Genomic DNA, 17457 nt, shown 5'->3' on the forward strand with positions numbered 1-17457 from the left:
TATTAAATGATTCACAAATCAGGCAGCATCCCCCCTAGCAAGGAGCGGGGAGCGCCAGGGAGTTGTACCTAATGGAAGATTTGTTTTTAACGTGACTGACATGATCGCACTTTTACCTCCTACTTAAACTGCTAATGGAGGGGCACTGGGTGGCTCTCAGGTCATGATCTCACTGTTTGTGAGATCGAGCCCTGTGTTGGGGCTCCATGCTAACAGCGCAGAGCCTGCTTGGGATTCTCTCTCACTAGTCTCTCTGCCCCTCATCGCTCTGTGTCTGGAAAAATAAATACATAAACTTAAGTAAAAATAAAAATAAGCTGCTAGTCTAGAGGATGATAACAGAATTCTGCTGTGTAATACAAAAGTATGTTTGGTCTTTGTCCCCACTGCTGGTACCCGGCTCCTAAGACCCTTAAAGTTTCCCTGAATGATAGGAATCTTTTGTTATTCATAAACACTCCCTTTGATCACACCTGAGTTTATGCTAATGAATGACTTAGGGCGTGGGGGGGGGGGGTCTCTAGATAGCCTCAGGATGGGGCTGATCACCCCAGAGACCCAGTGATTAGAGGGTTTAAACCTATAGACCCACACGTTGACCTCTGAGGAGGAGTGAGGGGCCGGAGATAAAAACTCTTGAACAATGAAATCGGTTACGCTTCCGGGTTCACCGGGTGGGTGAACAGCCGGTGCTGGGAAGGTGGCGCACCTGGAGAGGGTTTGGAAGTTTCCTGTGTCTCTCCCTCCCCCTATACCTTACTACATGTATCTCTTCCGTTTAGCTGCTCCTGAGCTGTTATTCTTTATAATAAACCACTAAACATAAGTAATGGGTGTTCCTGAGTTCTGTGAGCCATTCTAGCAAATTATTGAACCTGAAGAGGGCATTGTGGGAATCCCTGATTTATAACCAGCTGGTGACTCATGACTAGCAAGTGGGGAATACTCTTGTGAGACTAAGCCCTTAACCTGTGGGATGTAGCTCTTGTAAAATAGTACAAAACCGTCGGTCAATTCTAGCTTTAATAAAATTGTCTTTGAAACTACTATCAAGGGGCACCTGGGGGGCTCAGTGGGTTAAGCATCCAACTTCAGCTCAGGTCATGATCTCACGGTTTGTGGGTTCGAGCCCCGCGTCAGGCTCTGTGCTGACAGCTAGAGCCTGAAGTCTGCTTCGATTTCTGTGTCTCCTTCTCTCTCTGCCTCTCTCCAGCTTGCACTTTTGTCTCTGTCTCTCTCTCAAAAATGAATAACACATTAAAGAAAAAAAAAACTATCAAAATAGTATATGCACATGGTGGAGGACTTTTTAAAGTAATTTCTTAGCAGAGTTTGTTTGCAGAATAAGTTTCTTAAGTCTTTGCCTGTCTGGAAATTTCTTTATTCTAAATGCAGCTAATGAGGAATTTAGCTAGGAGTACAGTTCTAGATTTAAAATTCATTTCCCTCAAAACTTTGAAGGCATCCTTGACAGCATTTAAGGCCCGTCTCATAATCCCAGGCTGCTCCCTCTTCTCCAAACCCTTAATTTAATCACATCTACAAAGATGCTTTTCCTAAATAAGGTAACATTTACAGGTTCCAGGGATTAGGGGCTGATACCTGTGGGGTCATTTATCAGCCTGCTTTTGTAGGTACTTAGGAGTTCCTGAATACCTCTGCGCTTCTGTAGATGCTGTTACTACAGCCTGTCGTGTCCTCTCTCGTCTCTTTTGCCAAAGATAATGTGGATCAACTATGTTCTTAGCCAGCCTTCCTTGACCTTTTCCCCCTCCTGGACAGAGGATTGCATTTGTCTGTTCTCTTAATACAGCCCGTGGACTTACCCAGCAGTTTTGGCCACGTCAGGCCTGTTTGTCGTTTCTGTCTCTGCCACAGGAGTGGGAACTTTCTGAGTACCGTGGGCACATTTCCAGAATGGGAAGCATTAGGTATGGAGCCGAGTAGGCATTCACTAAATATTTGTCGAGGAGATTCAACATTTATTAAGGGCCAATTAAATACTGTGACCTGTCACGTTGGACCATTTAATTAACAAAACAAAATAGGGTAAAGTAAGTGCACATGTGCCAGGATTTCTCCAGGGCAAATTTTTTTAGAAGGGATTTGCTAGGTCATAGGAACTTACATCTTCAGCTTTGTCTGGGTGCTGCCAAGTTGCTCTCCGAAGTGGCTGCACTTCCCCAACAAAGCCAAGAGAAGCTTGTTTCCTATATCCTTGCCAAGGCTTGTGATGTGTTTTTTTAATTAAAAAAATTCAATAGGGGGAAATGATAATGTTTTTATTTGTGTTTCTTTGATAACTAGTGGGGCTGACTATTTCATATTTGATGGACATTGAGGTTTTTTTTCATGGATATTAATAGCCTGTTTTTTCTGCTGAGTTGTCCTGTATTTATAGAAATCCAAATATTGTGGATATGAATTGTTTATATGTTGTTGTCCTTATTTACATATGGATAAACTGGCACAAGAAATAGCAGGTAGATTTATAAGATTCCCCCCCAACCCCCGAAGGATAGATGGGTGAATAAATGAATGATTTGTCTAAAGTCATAGCTAATGAGGAACAGAGTGGGGATTTTGGACCCAGGGATATCTGGTTTTAAGACCTATTCCTTTTTTTAGTATCTCTGGCTGCCTTACAGGGAATGAGGAAATTAATAAACCGTTAGTTAGCTCTTACAGGCTCTGTGAGTTTAGGCTGATGTTAAAATATTTCTTTAATGACTATGATGACTGCAAATCTATTTGCTTCACAAGCAATTGAGCAAATCACTGAAATAATGGATAAAAGTGTTGTATACACAGTGAAATACTGTTTATAGGTTTATTTTTGCAGAGAGATAGAGAGACAGAGCGTGAGCAGGGGAGGGGCAGAGAGAGAGGGAGACACAGAATCTGAAGCAGGCTCCACGCTCCGAGCTGTCAGCACAGAGCCCAACTTGGGGCTTGAACCCACGAGCCTTGAGATCATGACCTGAGCTGAAGTCGGATGCTAAAACGACGGAGCCACCCAGGCGCCCCGAGACTTTTTTTTTTTTTTGAGCAGTTTCAGATTTACTGCAAAATTGAGCAGAGGGTTCAGAGATTTTCCTGTAAACCCCCAGCCCTCACGTATGCACAGCCTTCCCCATTATGAGCAATCCCACACCAGCATAGTACATTTATTGTAGTCAGTGAACCTAGACTGATAAATCGTTGTCAAAGACCTTATTTTACACTGGGGCTCTCCCTTGGTGTTGTACATTGCATGATGTTTTGACAAATATGTAATGATACGTGTCTATCTGCTGTTACAGCATACAGAGTGGTTCCACCACCGTAAAAATCCTCAGTGCTCGGCCTCTTCATGCCGCCTTCCTTTCGGCAACCTTTTAGTGTCCCAGTAGCTTTTCCTTTCCCAGAATGTCATAAATTTGGAATCCTACAGTATGTAGGTAGCTTTTTGAGATTGACGTCGTTCACTTAGTAATATGCATTTAAATTTCCTCTGTGGCTTTTCATGGCTTGATAGCTTATTTCTTTTTAGTGCTGAGTAATATTCCATTGTCTGGATGGACCACAGTTTATCCATTCACCTACTGAAGGACATCTTGCTTACTTCCAGGTTTGGCAATTATGAATAAGGCTGCTATAAATGTTCGTATTTGTTTTTTGTCTTTTGTTTTTCTTTGACACATAAGCTTTCAACTCATGTGGGTAAATATCAAGGAGGCTCAGTTGCTGGATCATATTGTAAAGAATATGTTAGTTTTGTAAGAAACTGCCAAACTTGTCTTCCAGAGTGGCCGTTCATTTCGCATTCCCACCAGCAGTGAACGAGTTCCTCTTGCACCGTATTGCCAACATTTGGTGATGTTAGTATTTGGGATTTTGGCCATTATGATAGGTGTGTGGTAAGAAACCATATGCTTTTTTCAGTGATAAAATGTCATTTGCTAGTGTGATAGATGGTGTTTTCAGAAAAAAACCCACAAATTTTTCTGTGGGTTTTTGGAAGTAAAAATATTTCTAGGAAAAGGCTGGTATTTGGCTCCGATTAACTAGACCACAAGTAGTAATGTTTGTCTATGTGTGTTTTGACAGATCTTGAAGGAAAGGCACATACCTTGAAGGCACTAACACGTCCTACCGTTGTCAACTGGTAAAATGTTAATTTTTTAATTATAAAATATTTCTCTTAGGCATAAAATGTATTAAGTTAAAATCAAGTGTGTATAAACGGTCTAAGAGAAAAATGTGTATTAATTCTTCCCATTTTGTGATTGTAGAATAATGAAAATTAGAAGGTAGCTTTCCTACTAATTTTAAGTCAGTACAAACCCATTGGAATATTAAGCCATGTTATTCACCGATATTACTGATTTTCCTTTTCTCAGTTTAATTTCATTTAAGTATCTGTGTGAATTTGAACTCAGTAGCCTCTTTATTTTGTGAAGTTTAGCACTGATTAGAGTGGTATTATTTCAATATGTGGTAGTCATTTTTTTATTATTTTTAAATTTTTTAATATTTGCTTTTGAGGGACATAGAGCGTGCAAATGGGGTAGGGGCAGAGGGGGACAGAGAATCTGAAGCAAAATCACAAACCATGAGATCATGACCTGAGCCGAAGTTGGACGCTTAACCAACTGAGCCTCCAGCCAGGTGCCCCATGACGGTCATTTTAAATTTGTGTTAGTGTTATTTTAAATTTCTAAGTGGATATTTTAACAGAAGTTGTAGGTGCTAGGCCAGGAAAACGGCTGTGGGCTTTTTGTTCACCTGCAGTTAAGTTCTGCACGTCACTTATAGTTGTGATGGGATAGAATGTAGAATGTTTTATTTTTTTCCTTACTGTGGTTTCTGAAGTGAATTAGGTTTTTGAAATTTTGGGGCAAGAATTTGGGGATCCAGTGAACTGAAAATTTTCATCGTAAAAGTAAAATTGGATAGAACTGTTAAAAGGAATAGTCTGTGTTGATAAAATGCTTTGAGAATATAAAAGCAATAAGCATTTTTATCAGTTAGAATCATGCTGGTTGATATTTATTTATCTTGTTTCAGAAGATCATTTCAGAGTCTTTGCTCCTTCCCCCCAAAATCTTTGTCTATATCGGCCAAACTTACTGATTTTTATGTTATCTACTGATTTTAAAAAGAATCCAAACAGGGCACCTGGGCGGCTCAGTCGGTAAAGCGTCCGACTTCAGCTCAGGTCATGATACCACAGCTCGTGAGTTCGAGCCCCACGTCGGGCTCTGTGCTGACAGCTCAGAGCCTGAGCCTGCTTTGCATTCTATGTCTCTCTGTCTCTCTGATCTTCCCCTGCTCGCACTCTGTCTGAAAAATAAATAAACGTTAACAATTTTAAAAAAATTCAAACAAATAGTATGTCTGTTATTAAAAGCTAAACAGTATAGGAGTGTGTAAGTAGCAGATAAGTTTGCTGTTCCCGTGGTTCTTTTGCAAGGGTGTTATCCCTTACCAATTTGGAGTGTGTCCTTCTAGACCTTTCATGTGCATATCCAAGATTAGCATCTTTTAATGAAGCAGGTGTGATGGAAAAAGGAATATTCCATGCCCATTGATGTGCCTTCACTTTATTTTAGACCTTTCTTTGCCTACAGTTTCTTGAGTGGTGTGCTTGGCCGCATGAGGAGTGCTTTGAACTAAGTAAATGTCAGAACGCGGTAGGAATCTCTGCAGATTCCTTTTAGTGATTAGTGGGTTTTGGAAACTCCAAACTTTGAATTTCTAGCTAAGAATGGGTCAACAGAATTCAGATTTACAAGGAAATTGAAATCGCACATGTAATTCACTGTGTATTAAGCGATGGGTATTAAATAGTGAGGCATTTATATAAATGACTACAGTTAGTATTGCCTTTATAGAGGCTCAGCTGGATGGGGTCAATGGGGAAGTGGTTTTAGAGTTGAAGTATCTATTTGGGGGATAGGAAAAAGGTGCTGTGGCAAAGGGACAAAAGTAATTTTGTCTCTCATAATGTTGCCTAGACTTGATCAGGTACCCAAAAAGGGAAAGGACATTTGCCGTTGTGTATACAGGTTAAGTATATTGTGAAGTAAAAGGAACGTCCCAGACGGTTTTGGGGAACCCAGTGTGTCGAGTTGTAAAACTTGGAACTCCTCCATGTCACATTGGCAGCCGCACATACTCAGAAGGCCTGTGACTTCAGAAATGGTGTAAAAATCGAGCTGATTCACATGCAGAGATGCCCAGAGTGTAGTTGTGAGATTACAGTGTTTTATTTATACTCCTTAAAAAATCTGGAGGAGCAGTTTGATTACAGAGTTTTATCTTAATGCTGTTTATTGGTTAGGGACACCTGGGTGGCTCACTCGGTTGAGCATCAGACTTTGGCGCCGGTCATGATGTCATGATGTCATGATGTCATGATCTCGAGGCTTGTTAGTTCGAGCCCCTCATCAGGCTCTGTGCTGACAGCTTGGAGCCTGGAGCCTGCTTCGGAGTCTGTGTCTCCCTCCCTCTCTGCCCCTCCCGCACCTGTGCTCAGTGTCTGTCTGTCTCTCAAAAATAAACATTAAAACATTTTTTTAAATTTAAAGATAAAAAGGACATGTAGAATTTGAAAGAGAACATTAACATAGAATTGGGCAAAAGTAAATTTAGAGCCATTACTGTAGCTATTATCTAGTGTTTTAAATCTATTATAGATGCTCAGCAAGTTCATTATCCTTATTGATTTATTTTTTTAATGTGAAATTTATTATCAAATTGGTTTCCATAAAACACCCAGGGCTCATCCCAACAGGTGCCCTCCTCAGTGCCCATCACCCACTTTCCCCTCCCTCTCACCCCTACCAACTGTCAGTTTATTCTCAGTTTTTAAGAGTCTCTTATGGTTTGGCTCCCTCCCTCTCTAGCTTTTTTTTTTTCCCTTCCCCTCCCCCATGGTCTTCTGTTAAGTTTCTCAGGATCCACATAAGAGTGAAAACATATGGTATCTGTCTTTCTCTATATGGCTTATTTCACTTAGCATCACACTCTCCAGCTCCATCCGTGTTGCTACAAAAGGTCTATTTCATTCTTTCTCCTTGCCAAGTAGTATATATATTGATTTTAAAAAGTGTATTCTGTCAGTGATTCTAGTAATTTACATTTAAATACTTTCTAGTAATTTATATTTAAAAATTTTCCTTTTCTTAGTGTTCATTTTTTCAGAGTGAGAGCCTGAGCGGGGGAGGGGCAGAGTGAGCGGGGTCAGAGGATGTGAAGTGGGCTCCGTGCTGATGGCAGTGAGCCCGATGCAGGGCTCCAACTCATGAACCGTGGTATCATGACCTGAGCTGGAGTCGGACGCTCAACCCGCTGAGCCACCCAGGTGCCCCTCTTTAAATATTTCCTAGACTAGACGAGTTCTGATGGACTTCAGGACTTCATCTCTCATCCTAATGATCCAGTGTTACCCGTTCAGATGGTGGTAGCAGAGAGAGCTATCTGCGTGTAGCCATGCAGTAGGGAGGAATCATTCAGAATAGTGTCATTTGTACGTGAAGGCGATCTAGATTTGAAGTTTGGAGGGAGGTGCGGACAGCAGCAGGTGTGCGGCTTGTTGTGGCTTAGCAGGAAAAGGCTTCTTTGAGTTGGGCCAAGTATTTCTCTTAACGGTTGAAGGTAGATTCCTTTCTCTTGTGCCTTCTATTTTTGTTGTTGTTTTATTTTTTATTTTTTTTAAATTTGCATCTAAATTAGTTAGCATCTAGTGCGCCAATGATTTCAGGAGTAGATTCCTTAGTGCCCCTTCCCCATTTAGCCCATCCCCCCTCCCACAACCCCTCCAGCAACCCTCAGTGTGTTCTCCGTATTTAAGAGTCTCTTCTGGTTTGTCCCCCTCCCTGTTTGTATATTATTCTTGTTTCCCTTCGCTTATGTTCATCTGTTTTGTCTCTTAAAGTCCTCATAGGAGTGAAGTCATATGATTTTTGTCTTTCTCTGACTGACTAATTTCAATTAGCATAATACTTCCAGTTCCATCCACGGAGTTGCCAATGGCAAGATTGCATTCTTTGGATTGCCGAGTAATACTCCATTGTATATATACACACCACGTCTTCTTTATCCATTCAACCATCGGTGGACATTTGGGCTCTTTGCATACTCTGGCTACTGTTAATAGTGCTGCTATAAACATGAGGGGGGGTGCATGTGTCCCTTCGAAACAGCACGGCTGTATCCCGTGGATAAATGCCCAGTAGTGCAACTGCTGGGTCGCAGGGTCGTTCTATTTTTAGTTTTTTGAGGAGCCTCCATACTGTTTTCCAGAGTGGCTGCACCAGCTTGCATTCCCACGTGCCTTCTGTTTTTAAAACAACAGTTTAGGTTTTGACCACGTGTGGAAAAGCTGCAGAGGCCAGAAAGCTGGGCACACTGGCGAATGGAGGAGAGGGAAGACTACTCTTTATCTTCATAGCTTTAATTTTGAAACTTCTTGTTTGAGAAAAGCTTCCTTAGGGGTAAAATAGGCGGTTTATAGGAAGAAGAACATTTATGTAAAGAGCTAAAAAAGGAAACATAGAATGAGATCATATGAATAAAATGAAATATAGTGAAAACTAAGTATTGACTATAGGAAGTATTGCATATTTAAACCTTATTCTTAGCTCTTTAATGTTTAGATAGTACAAATAATGAAGTTGATCTCATGTTGGTTGGTGTAATGCAGGTTATTTATCCTGTAGTTCCATATTTCCACGACTTATAGGTTTCTTCTTAGTATTATTTGCTTTTTCTTAAGTTTGTTTTTAACTGATATGGCAAGGTAAGGGCTTTTGGGTTGAGGGGAATGAAGGAAAAGATAAGCAAATAGGTAAAGAATCTTACTGAATCATTTATAAATCTTTGAAATTAAAATGTATAGATTGGGTAGACTTAGTGTAGATTAAAATTATCTTGAAAATCTTAATTTTGACACTTTAATGTCTTGACATTCTCAAAGGCTAAACTTTCCTGAGCTGCCTCTTCTCAAACACGCATACTTTATTTTGCTGATTTTATGCACATTTGCTTTTGCCGACATATTTCACATGTTTGCAACTATTTAGCCTCTGGCTTTTGAATTTTCTTTAATTTTGTGTTCTATTCTTATTGTAGTGAAGAAAATAGTTAAGTTCAAAAGTGAAGTTGTTAACTGAACCAGCAACCAATCCACTCGCTCAGATTTAGGTTAATGTAATACTCAGTGAAATGCTTAGCTGGATTGGGTTGAAATTGCTAAGACCCTCAAGTACCGACCAGCCGAGCTGATGTTATTATATAATCTAATAGTTTAGGGTCTCCTGAAATATTTATATAGGTGGCTCTCATTAACCATTTTGGAGATAATTGGAATAAGTAAGGAATTAGCACTCAAAGGAGTACATGGTCCTATTTAATATTGTTCTAATATGGTCCGGGCATTTAATTCTTGGCTGTTTAGGACACACTGATGAATTTGTCAAAACAGTGCTGTGAAGTAGGGCTCCAGGGTTTAAGTTCTCTGCCCTGACATGTGGATAATATAAGGATGACTGAACATGCCATTCTCCCCATTTCCCTTCACTGCATCAACCGTGAACAAAATTATCTGATACAACAAGGTGTACTTCTATAGAGAGAATCTCAGATTACCTCTTCTGGGTACAATCATTAGAGGGGAGTTACATGGCTTGGAAGACGAATAGAAAGCACAGTAGGAATAGGTTTTCCCTTAGATGAGGAAGTTGAGGCAAAATGATTCAGAACCCTGAGCTTGTGTGTGTGTGTGTGTGTGTGTGTGTGTGTGTGTGTGTGTGTGTAAGCTGTCTGGCTGGAGGGTGGTTGGGGATTGTCACGTGACAAGATTGATGAAGGAACAACAGAACCACTTCTGAGTACTCTCCTGTGTATTGCTGAGTTCTGGCATGAGGTTGTTAAGGGTAGACAGGAGACTCTAAAAATCCTGACAGGGAAGTTTGTTGAGGATCATCTTTTATAGATGTATGGAGGCCAGAAGAGTTGAGTTGGCTAAACCGAGTTGGCCCTGAATTATATTCTATGTGTATTCTTTACCTTTGGAACTGGAGTGGGATCCACAGAGTGGGACCCAGTAGTTCTGTGTCCAAGGATATTTACACTTCACGTGGAGTACTAGACATGAGAAAAAAATGTTCGTTTTTGTTTGTTTTCTTTTCTTTATTAAACAAAATTTTCTTAACGTTTATTTTTGAGAGAGATAGACAGAGTATGAGCTGGGAGGGGCAGAGAGAGTTGGGAGACCCAGAATCTGAAGCGGGCTCCAGGCTCTGAGCTGTCAGCACAGTAAAACCAAGTAATGGTCTGCTTTGAAACTCTGCATAAAGAGAACCCAAACCAACTATACTAATAAGTGGCATTTATAATGCCTTTGCATTTTCCAAAGTCCTTTTTTATTTGCTGCATTCCATTTTATCTAAGTGATGACACATATAGGAAAATGAAGTATAGAAAAGTTGTTTCATAAACAAAAGATCAAACTTAACTAGTGGTGCAATTGAGGCTATAATTTGTTCGCTTATTCCTTGAGATGGTTAATTGTAGAGTGACCAGCTTGTCCAGGTTTGCCTAAAACTTTCCTGGTTTTATTCATTTTTTATTAAAACAATTTTTTATGTTTATTTTATTTTATTTTATTTTATTTTATTTTTTTAATGTTTTATTTATTTTTGAGACTGAGAGAGACAGAGCATGAACGGGGGAGGGACAGAGAGAGAGGGAGACACAGAATCCGAAGCAGGCTCCAGGCTCCGAGCCGTCAGCCCAGAGCCCGACGCGGGGCTCGAACTCACGGACCGCGAGATCGTGACCCGAGCTGAAGTCGGACGCTTAACCGACTGAGCCGCCCAGGCGCCCCTTTTATGTTTATTTTTGAGAGGTAGGGAGGGAAAGAGAGAGAAAGAGAGAGACAGAGTATGAATGTGGGAGGGACAGAGAGGGGAAGACACAGAATCCGAAGCAGGGTCCAGGCTGTGAGATGGCAGCATTTAGGCCGATGTGGGGCTCGAACCCACAAACTTTGAGATCATGACCTGAGCCAAAGTTGGACACTTAATTGACTGAGCCACCCAGGCACCCCATATTTTTTATTTATATTCTAAAGTTTATTTATTTTTGAAAGAGAGAGTGAATGTGCATGGGTATGTGCAAGTCAGGGAGGGGCAGAGTGAGAGGGGGAGAGAGAGAATCCAAACTGCCAGCACAGAGCCTGACTTGGGGCTTGATCTCATGAACCTCAAGATCAGAGATCATGACCTGAGCCAAAATCAAGAGTTGGATGCTTAACTTACTGAGCCACCTAGGGACCCCCAAACTTTCCCAGTTTTAGCACTGACAGTCCTGTGTCCTGGGAAACCCCAAAGTCTAGGCACCTCAGAGTGGTTGGTCATCCTAATTAATTGTCACACTTTGTGGTCACCTGGGGGTGGGAGTACAGTTGTCAGATAAAACAGAAGAAGGCACTCAGTTAAATCTGAATTTCAGATAAAAAACAATTAAAAAATTTTTTTTAAAGTTTATTATTGTTGAGAGAGAGAGAGAGAGAGAGAGAGAGAGAGTGTGTGTGTGCATAAATGAGGGAGGGAGAGCGAATTCCAAGCAGGCTCTTGCACTGTTAGTGCAGAGCCCGACATGGGGCTTGAACCCATGATCTGTGTGTGAAGTTATGCCTTGAGCCAAAATCAAGAGTCGGATGTTCAACCAACTGAGCCACCCAGGCGCCCTCGACTGAATTTTTACTACATGATCCAGATCCTGCATGAGACATATGTACACTAAAATTTGTTCATTGTTTTTCTGAAATTCAAATTTAACCGGCTGTCTTCTGTTTTTATTTGTTAAATCTGACAGCCTTAAGTAAGAGTAAAGGGATGTTCTGATGTGTAAAAAGATCACTTAGCTGCTTTTTTGTGTAGACCTTAGGTTTTATACATTTATTTGCTTAAATAAATGTAGCATCTGGTAGTATTTGACTCTTGTTCTTTTAACTTTGTGGCTAGAGATGCCAGAGTTCAGGATGAATATATGGAACCGTATTGTGCTCAATGCGTCGAAACGTGTGTGTGTGTGTGTGTGTGTGTGTGTGTGTGTGTGTGTGTGTGTTGGTTGGTTTGAAGTGGTTCTTCACTTGGGAGGAAATTTGGCCGAGACGGATCGAGCCTTATGCCATCTTTGCTGGATCAGCCTGTCAAACACGGGCACATTCTCACAGACTGCCCATATTGCCTCTAGACTATGTTAAAAATTGCTGTTGTTAAGATAGTGCATTCACGTGATTCAAAATGAGAAGGAAGTAAAGGCTTTCCTTACTCGCTTCTTGGACCTCTTCATTTGTCCACCATGGAGATAGTCTGATCTGATTGGAAAAAATTAGAATTTTGGAAATAGACCTTAGAAAACTTGAGTGGTCTTGCTTTTTTTTTTTTTTTTTTTTAAAGCAAGGGAACTCTTGCTCTACCCCCCCCCCCCACCCCCCCCCCCCCACCCCCCACCAAGGGGGAAGAGTACCTTATGTAGAAGACAGAAATAGGATTGGGCTCCTCCTACATCTTCAATGTTTGATGGTTGTCACTGCTCTGAAATTGATTTGGGAGCCCTTAGCATCAGTACAGTTTAGTCTTACAGTAGATTTATTTGAATCCCATCAACATTTATGGTGAGAAAATTACAATTTGTTGACTTGGACAGGGTGTCATGGTAAGTGGTGGCAGAGCCGGGACTAGTATACTTGTGTATGTGTGTGTTGTGGGGTGTGTGTGTGTGTGTGTGTGTGTGTGTGTGTGTGTGTGTTTGAAACCCCCGTTCTATATCAAGCTGAGAAAGGTATAATAAGTTCCTTTGCCTAATTTCTATTTCCTGTTTGATTCATTCAAGGTTCAGCACTTCTCTTTTTTTAAAAAACATCTGGCTCAGACGTTAGAAAAGGAAGATAGGATAAAAGTAGATTGAAAAAAAAATGTGTCTTAGCCAGTTAGGGGAGTCAGGGGACTATATTTGTGGTTCAAAGAGAATATTTGAGGCCTACTGTTATTTCAACTATTATGATAAAAGGATTGAAAAAGCTTAAAAATTACAGTGAATAACTGAAGATTATGTAAAGTTAGTTGACTCTGGTCAGCTGCTTTTTAATTTTTAATGTAAATATGTTTATGGCAAAGACTTGCTGAATTTTCCTCCCTCCCTCTTTCTTCCCTTTCCCCCTTCCCTCCCATTTCTTCCTCCTTACCCCTCTCCCTTCCAGTTTCTTCAGGGTCAGAATTTCATTTCCTGTGGTTAGAATAAACACAAGCTTAGTAGTTGTCTTAAAAAGAAAAGGACACAATTCTTATTTCCTCATAAAACTTTCTAGTTGTGAATTTGGAAGTTAATCTAATTCAGATGAAAATATGACTCAAACCTCTAATAATGCTTTTAGTAGACTTCCTGGTACAGAATTTCTTCACTTTTTTATTTGTTGTATTAAGGGAGTACTTAAATGGATTAATGGCCTCGATTTTTCAGCCATACAATCTAATAATCCATAGACCAGTAACAACTGTGGAGTCAGAGTTGAAATTTTCCAAGTTATTAATCACTGTATTAATATTGGAAGTTTTAGGAGAAATCCTTTGTGTTTCTTTCATAAAAAGGGAGGGTGAGGGGCACCTGGGTGGCTCAGTAGGTTGGATGTCTGTCTGGTTTCGGCTCAGGTCATGATCTCGCAGTCTGTGGGTTCGAGCCCCGTGTCAGGCCCTGCACTGACAACTCAGAGCCTGGAGCCTGCTTCTGATTCTGTGTCTTCCTCTCTCTCTGCCACTCCCCTGCTCGTGCTCTGTCTCTCTCAAAAATAAATAAAACATTAAATAAAAAAAAAATAAAATTAAATGGCAGAAGCTTTGAGGAAAAAAATGTTAAAAACAACAACAACAACACATTCTCCTGAGCCAGAGATGCATTTTGTCATATTATTTCTATTACGGTTTTAGCCTGGGGAAGCAGAGAAGCAAGCGTCCTCATCAGAGCCAGGGTCCTGCCTCTAAAGAAACTTTTTCCTGAGAGCAAGTCATTGCTGGTTGCATTTCTCATTACAACTCCTTAGAGCCTCATTCTGGGAAGGAAATCTTTCTTTCTGCCCTTCTTGACCCAGTTTCTTATTTCAAAACAAATAGTTTAGATAATTTTTCAGGGACTTTTTTGGTTTACGTAAAATGTGATTTTTGTGCAAAGGAGTGTCTCTAAAGTAGTGAAGGACTCCATTTTTTTTCCTTTTATTATTATTAGTTTTTAAGTGTATTTATTTTGAGAGAGAGAGTGAGAGAACGCGCGCGAGCATGAGTGGAGGAGGGGCAGAGAGATTGGGAGAGAGAGAATCCCAAGCAGACAGCATACAGAGCCCCACTTGGGGCTTGATCTCAGGAACCTCGAGATCAGGACCTGAGTGGAAATCTAGAGATGCTTAACTGACTGAGTGACCGAGGCGCCCCGTCCCTGTTTTGTTTTTAACAATAAAGTATTAAGCCTAGAGTTCAGGGAGTGTGGAGGAATTAAAAAGCTTGGGTGGGAGTCAAACATACAGGTTAAAATTCTACTTCATCTGTTAGTTGTAAGTGCCTTTGGGCACGATCTGTTTGAAATTGGGTTTTTGTAACAATTCAGTGAGATGATATAAAGCTGCCCACACGGTGCTTGCGTTATTGGTACTCAGAATTGCTCATTTATTTCAAGTTTGGTGAAAAATTCAAGGCATATTTCACGCCAACAAATACAGATACCTTGATATCCATTGGTGTACAATCCCCTTATTTATATACTGTCTTAGAGATAACATGCTAAGCTGTATTTTTTTTTCCAGATATAAATATTTCTGGAGTGTCGATGCATGTTTGGGTGTTGTTGGCTATAAGGAAAATCCGGGTGGAAATAAGATTGGGTAATGGGCAGGATTAACCAAGAAATTGTGGAGAATCAAGATACCCCTCTGGAGCATTGTCTCGTCGCCTCCCCTCTTTCCTGGGGTGTTCTCTCTGCTCCCAGTGGATTTGTAGGAGAATTTCTAAGTGTTGGGCTTCTGCCCCTGCTCTGGGAGTTGGAGCTTGCAGGTGGTGTTTGGGAGGGAGGTGGTAGTGAGCAGACAGACGCTCTGTATTAGCGGAGTAACGTAATGGTGTTGCTGGCCGCTTCCCTCCCGCGAACACTGTAGAAGTCGTGGATTCTGAGCCAGACTCCCATTTCCGTTGGGTCAGTCCTGCGGCGCATGGAGATGAATGGCTTGAGATACTACTGTGCCCTCTCTCTCCTGTGCCTCAGAGGTTCTTGAAGTCTCTATAGGCAGATGCAACCAGATCTAAGCAGGCAAAGCCATTTAATATGTGCGTATGAACATGATCCCTGTGGCAACCTACTTACTGGTTTTCCCTTCCCCCACAATACAGGCATTTACAGGTTTTTTCCTATTACTAAAGCACATGGTGTCTGTGGAAGCTTTTCATATGACTTGTAGCTTTTTTTTTTTTTTTTTGGCTTTTAAAGAAAATTGGGGAGTTAATACAGGTTGTAGGACTATGATAATATTCCTTAACAATTTAAAACATAAGATTTTACCTTTTTTTTAAAGTTTATTTTATTATTTATTTTGAGAAAGAGAGAGGAAGAGAGAGAATCCCAAGCAGGCTCTGTGCTGTGTGCCTGGAGCCCGGCGTGGGCCTTGATCCCACAAGTGGTGAGATGGTGACCCGAACCAAAATCAAGAGTCGGACACTTAACCGTCTGAGCCACCCAGGCGCCCCAAAATTTTATCTTAACATCAGAATTCATATGTCTCCTGAGTGTATTATTTGAGGGTGATTTTGTAGGTGGGTGTTAATCTCCATTACCTGATGCACAGTTATTTTCAGAACCCCAGCTGCTTTGTCCTCAGCTTTCTGACAGTCACACAAAATCCTATATGCCCTTCCTCCTCCTCCTCTTCCTCCTCCTCCTCCTCCTCCTCCTCCTCCTCCTCCTCCTCCTCCTCCTCCACCACCTCCACCTCCTCCACCTCCTCCACCTCCTCCACCTCCTCCACCTCCTCCACCTCCTCCTCCACCTCCACCTCCACCTCCACCTCCACCTCCACCTCCACCCTCCCCAGGTCTCCTGTGTTCTTCCTCTCAAGTGGTAGAAGCCACACAGAGAAGGAATTTTCTTAAACTTGATCGTTAGGATGATTTAAAGCAACTAACTGCTAAAGTGGTGCAAGATGTGAGTGAATACCTTCTTTTGATGTAACAATCTCATTTTACGATTGTATTTGCTAAAAAAAAAAAAAAGGTTGTATTTGATGGGTCATTTTCTTTTAATGTTGTTAAACTTGAGTCAGCTTGTTATTTTAATTAGCAGTTCTGGGAGTGTAGTAAAGATGGAAGTTTTTATATTCTTTATGGTGGGAAATTAATGTACTTTGACCCCAAATAGCTTCCTTTAAAATTTATAAATAATCGCTTAAAAACCTTGACCTGTCCATACTGTTGTCAGACATAAACCATGCAGGCCCGTATATACCTTCTTTTAAGAACTAGCAAGGTGCATGGAAGTCCCTTCAGGTCAACTGCAAGTACATATAACTAGTTTTAATGGCTGCCTCATCGTTCATACTGCGGATGTATATGTTCTTCAGCTTTTTCTTTGATTGATTTAGATCATTTTGTCTTCAGTTGTTTAGAGAAAATTTTCCACCAACAATTTACTGATACAGTAATTCATTCATCAGGCAGCATCCAATGAGTAGATAGAAAGGAGCTCCGAAGAGCTCTGAAAGGTGAGGTTTCTATAGATCAAAGGGAGCAGAAATACGGAAGGTATACTGGGCATTTGCTGATTGTTTAAGGCAGGGTTCCTTTTCTCATGTGGAGCAAAGGAACGTCTTGGAGCCAGTTCAGGTAACTTGCTGAGAGGGCAGGCGCCGACTGGTTGACCCAAGTCTTCCATTTCTCTGTGAGCTAACGGTGGAAGCTTAAGTTTTGGGTTGCTGACTTGGGGCTTAGCCTGAGCTTGGGTTTAGCCTGAGTGACTCCATCTTGGGCCTAGTCTGGTTACTTTAACACAGTTTTTTGCCTCTGAAGTGATAGTGGCATGTCCTCCAAGCTTTGCCTTTAAATTGTACTGCTTACTGTTCCTTCTTGTTGCAGTCATCTGTCCCCCTATTCCTGAAATACTTGAACATCAAGCTGTGACTCTGCTTCTATCCTGTCATGATTCTTAGTGGTTTCAATGTCTTCCCAGTTGAATTTCTTGACCTCCTGTCCTTAAATGATCTCATACTCTGCCTTTGCTGTCCCTTTGTTATCACAACCTAGTCCTCTTCATGAACAATAACTGTATGCCTTCCACACTGTCGGTTTCAAGCATTCGATTCAGACCATCACCTCCTTTTAGTAAGACAGTTCCATCTTGCTCTCCTTTAGTACCTCAACGCCAACAGTTCTG

General features: G+C 41.1%; 1 protein-coding gene across 2 annotated transcripts in view; it reads left to right on the forward strand.

Annotated features, from left to right (window-relative positions):
* The window catches only part of ACSL3 (acyl-CoA synthetase long chain family member 3), a 74559-nt gene that overhangs the window by 15225 nt on the left and 41877 nt on the right, over window positions 1–17457 (forward strand). The window contains exon 2 of one of the 2 annotated variants that reach the window (XM_042950301.1): window positions 4090–4147. The exons of the other annotated variant lie outside the window; for it this stretch is intronic. The gene's annotated coding sequence lies outside the window, so the exon portion shown is untranslated. The remainder of the gene's footprint in view (window positions 1–4089; window positions 4148–17457) is intronic. 2 annotated transcript variants of the gene reach the window in all.

Source organism: Panthera leo, chromosome C1 (assembly GCF_018350215.1).
Source record: "Panthera leo isolate Ple1 chromosome C1, P.leo_Ple1_pat1.1, whole genome shotgun sequence".
NCBI classification, from domain to species: Eukaryota; Metazoa; Chordata; class Mammalia; order Carnivora; family Felidae; genus Panthera; species Panthera leo.